Raw genomic sequence first — 4,719 nt, 5'->3', positions numbered from 1 at the left:
AAATTGCGCGTCCCGTTTTGAATCAATACGTATGCGTCCCTTATTTTTTTGTATTAAAAGTGGTAACCCTAGCAGCTGCCATGTCTTCCCCGCATATATAGAGAAGCGCGAGCCGGTTAAGGGGGAGAAGAAGTAAAAGAAAAGAGAGGAGAGAGAACGGAGGTTGCAGGAGGAGGCAGGAATCCGCAGCAGTAGGAAGTCAGTGCGAGACAGCGAGCGAGTACAGGCTCGCGTGTAGCTGAACAGGCGAGCCAAACAGCTGAAGCAGGACGGTGTAGAGAAGGTCAGCTGCATTAAGTGTCTCGCCTGTTGCAGAGCCCGCATGGGAGAAGCAGGTGAGACGCTAACAGAGAAGAAGCACCGGGGATTGTCATCTGTTTTTTGAAGACTGCTTCCTGTTGACGTTTTAACCTCGTGTTAAAGGATTGTTATTCTTGTGTACTTTAAACCTCCACTTCACAACTGTTTTAAGGATTAAAGATTTATTGAATGCTCTACTGCACTTTGGACACCTGTTTTGATTCTTTTAATAATCAGTTATATTATTTACCAGTGTTATTTATTAAAGGTAGACTACAGTATATATAATTTATCAGTGTTATTTGTTAGGAAAATTGATTTTTATGTTAATATATTTGGGATGCGGAACGGATTAACTGGATATCCATTATTTTCAATGGGGACGTTTGTTCTAGATACGAGAAATTCGCTATACAAGCTCAGTGCTGGAACGAATTAAACTCATATCTAGAGGTTCCACTGTATATATATATATATATATATATATATATATATATATATATATATATATCTGCGGTGGGTTGGCACCCTGCCCAGGATTGGTTCCCTGCCTTGTGCCCTGTGTTGGCTGGGATTGGCTCCAGCAGACCCCCGTGACCCTGTGTTCGGATTCAGCGGGTTGGAAAATGGATGGGTGGATATATATATATATATATATATATTCACGGCATTCGTAGTCTGAATCACAATCTGATTGTATGGGTGGTTACCTACCAGGTAACGCTTGTGGTTGGTCAGCAAGTCGGCTATTTCAACCATTCTATGATCTGCTTCTCGCAACTGAAATGAGGGCACCGTGGCGGATGTTAGCCAACTTGCTGACGAACCACAAGCGTTACCTGGTAGGTAACCACCCATACAATCAGACTGTGATTCAGACTACGAATGCCGTGAATGTAATTACCCCGATCTACATGCTGTCAAATGAACGAACCACACGCCATAGCGCAGCGTTAGGGGCTTTGCCTCTGGCCCTGATGTTCGAGGTTCGATTCCCGAGAGGGGTATGCAGTGAGTGTGTACGCCTAATGAGCCCAGAATTAGGGCAAAACACATGTCGCATACTCTTTGCATTATTTGACAGTAAAACTATTTCAACCATATATTATATATATATATATATATATGTGTGTGTGTGTGTGTATGCTTAATATTCCATTTAGGGTTGCAGAGACTGGAGCCTATGCTGGCAGCATGATCAGTAAGCTGCCTCAGACAGTGCCCACACCCACAAGCACCCACACGGTGCCACTAAGGGTGCTATATAAAATAAAAGGTTGCTTGATTGCCTCTTCCTTTGTTTGTGCCTGAGGTTTTATCAGTCTGGACATGTGATGCCTGTATCTGACTTGAGATCTGCAGTTTCTCCACCCCATTCAAGCTATAATGTGCAAGTTGCCCTTTTCCACACTGCTTTAATGGTATCTGCGTCATGTATAAAGCGCATTGTTCAGTTTGTTGTCTCCTCATAGCCTGCTGCTGTTGAGTGCTGCTAGACAGAACATTGAGTTATTCCAAAACAGGTTTGACTTGTCCAGGTCTCAGACTCGCCTATCAAAACTTCATTAATTAAAGATCTTTGTTTCCCTGTAGCTGAACATCCTCAAGCAAATGTCAGTCAAATCTTCTGAGAGTCGTCTGCTGTTCTCTCTGACGTGTGTAGCAAAAAGTGCTCTGCATTCTTCACTTTTCAGTGAAGCAGCTTTCACTTAATTAAAGTCAAGCCCCTCATTCAGAAATGTCTGTGTTAAAATGTGCAGGAATCACCCTTTTTTTGTGAATGCCTAAACAAAATGTACATTCTGACCAAAAACACAGGGCCAGCATATGGTAAATATAATACAGGCTGCTACTTTAGTCTTGTTGGAATGGCAATGCACTCTAAGATTGGTTCCCACCTTGCACCTAATGCAGTCAGGATAGACATTAGCGTTCTGTGACCCTGAACTAAATTAGGTCAGAAAATGGATGGTTTCAGCTTTATCACATTGGCAGTGGTGTACACAGACAGACACACAGCCATTATCGAGATATTGATGTTTTCGGTATCAGGAGACCCTAAAACATCGAGATCCATTGAAAACCGGAGATCGAAATTTTGGACGAATCTAAAGCTTCGCTACTCCCCGATAAGTGATTGTGTGAGCAGCACACCAACATCAAGAAACCCTTCTGTCTGTCCCTGACATGGAGGATCGTATGGAAAGAAGTCCTCATTAATATCACAGCACATGGCTATGCCACAAAGGTCACATCAGTGTGCCCTCCATGTGTTATGATCAGCAGTTTTGATTCATTATTTTACCTTTACAGTTTTGTTATACATGGAGGAGAAGTATAGGGACCTAATCAATGACTTTGTTAAATGGTGCGACTCAAACCACCTACACCTGAACACCAACAAAACCAAAGAGCTGGTGGTGGATTTTAGGAGGCCCAGACCCCTCATAGACCCAGTGATCATCAAAGGTGACTGTGTGCAGATGGTGCAGACCTATAAATATCTGGGAGTGCAGCTGGATGATAAATTAGACTGGACTGCCAATACTGATGCGCTGTGCAAGAAAGGACAGAGCCGGTTATACTACCTTAGAAGGCTGGCGTCCTTCAACATCTGCAATAAGATGCTGCAGATGTTCTATCAGACAGTTGTGGCGAGCGCCCTCTTCTACGTGGTGGTGTGCTGGGGAGGCAGCATTAAGAGGAAAGACGCCTCACGCCTGGACAAACTGGTGAGGAAGGCAGGCTCTATTGTTGGCATGGAGCTGGACAGTTTGACATCTGTGGCAGAGCGAATGGCGCTCAGCAGGCTCCTATCAATTATGGAGAATCCACTGCATCCACTGAGCAGGATCATCTCCAGACAGAAGAGCAGCTTCAGCGACAGACTGCTGTCACTGTCCTGCTCCACTGACAGATTGAGGAGATCGTTCCTCCCCCAAACTATGTGACTCTTTAATTCCATCCGGGGGGGGTAAACGTTAACATTTAACATTATACAAAGTTATTGTCTGTTTTTCACCTGCATTATTATCATTCTTTAATTTAATATTATTTATTGTATCAGTATGCTGCTGCTGAAGAATGTGAATTTCCCATTGGGATTAATAAAGTGGATCTATCTATCTATCTATCTATCTATCTATCTATCTATCTATCTATCTATCTATCTATCTATCTATCTATCTATCTATCTATCTATCTATCTATCTATCTATCTATCTATCTATCTATCTAAAAATGCAGAATTAGCAAACGGATGATCCACACCATACTTAATTCCTACAGAAGTTACTCTACCGCACCATCTATCAAGTATCGCTCTCCAGCAATGCCTACATCCATCATTTGTAATTTAGATTTGATCACAGAACATATGGGGGTATCATTGAGATTCTTAGTATTTGTTACTTTTTCTGTAACTCCCAAGGCAAAATGCAAGAATAAATTATACCAATCATTAAATAGAGAACTAGCACACACAAAGATACCGACATTTTTATAAAACATGGAAAACAAAGTGGAAACTGATCAACATAAATGGAAACTGACAATATCTGTCCACCAGTTAACTGTAGAACTATGAGCAGATGACAATGGAGAGTCAAACCAAAGCCCATGCCACGTGAGGAGGCCGCACTGCCTGCTGTGCCATCATTCTGTCTCACTATGTTAATATTAACAAATTTCACAAATTCAAGTGGATTAACTGTGAGCAATGGCAACATTTGGCTGTTTGTGATTATTTTCATTGCTACGTTTATATAGTACACCCTGCCGTCACACAAATGTCTTACAGTGTTATCAGGCAGCAGAAGTCTACAAATGCAGGCTTCATTTACACTCCTGTAATAAAGTTCATGGTAACAAATACAGCCATTGTTAGTTGTTTTCTGCACTCAGTTATACGGGGTCTTAAATTCCATTCCTGGGAAGCTTGGCAAGTGTGGAATTTTATTCCGGCTGACTTTTAATGAGCTGTCTCTGTTAACTCTTTTCTTCTTATCTAGGCCTCTCTGTGTTTAAACTTGAACAGCTTGACAGCGCAGTGGTCAGTGTTGCTGCTTCACTGAGGCAGCAAAGTTGGTTTGAAGTCTGTGACTGGCCATTGTGCATGTGGATTCTGCATGCTATCCCGTATCTCGGTGATTTTTTCCTTTCCTCATGTGTGCAAATCATATGGACTGGCGATTTCAAATTGGCTAGAGTGTGAGTGTGTGCAGGAGTGGGCACCCTGTAACCCACAATTAAATTAGGCCTGTTTAAAAAGGCATGATATGTATGCGTCTACACTTAACGAATAAGTTTGGTATTCTTCAAAGTAAAAGTTATTTCTTCACAAACATCCATGCATTTGCAACTTTAAATTGTGTTCTAAAGTTAAGCACTTTCTATAAATTTTAAAAAATATCTTACCCT

The sequence above is a fragment of the Erpetoichthys calabaricus genome, chromosome 16, assembly GCF_900747795.2.
Source record: "Erpetoichthys calabaricus chromosome 16, fErpCal1.3, whole genome shotgun sequence".
In the NCBI taxonomy this organism is placed as follows: Eukaryota; Metazoa; Chordata; class Cladistia; order Polypteriformes; family Polypteridae; genus Erpetoichthys; species Erpetoichthys calabaricus.
The sequence above is the reverse complement of the archived record's forward strand: the minus strand, read 5'-3'. Positions refer to the sequence as shown.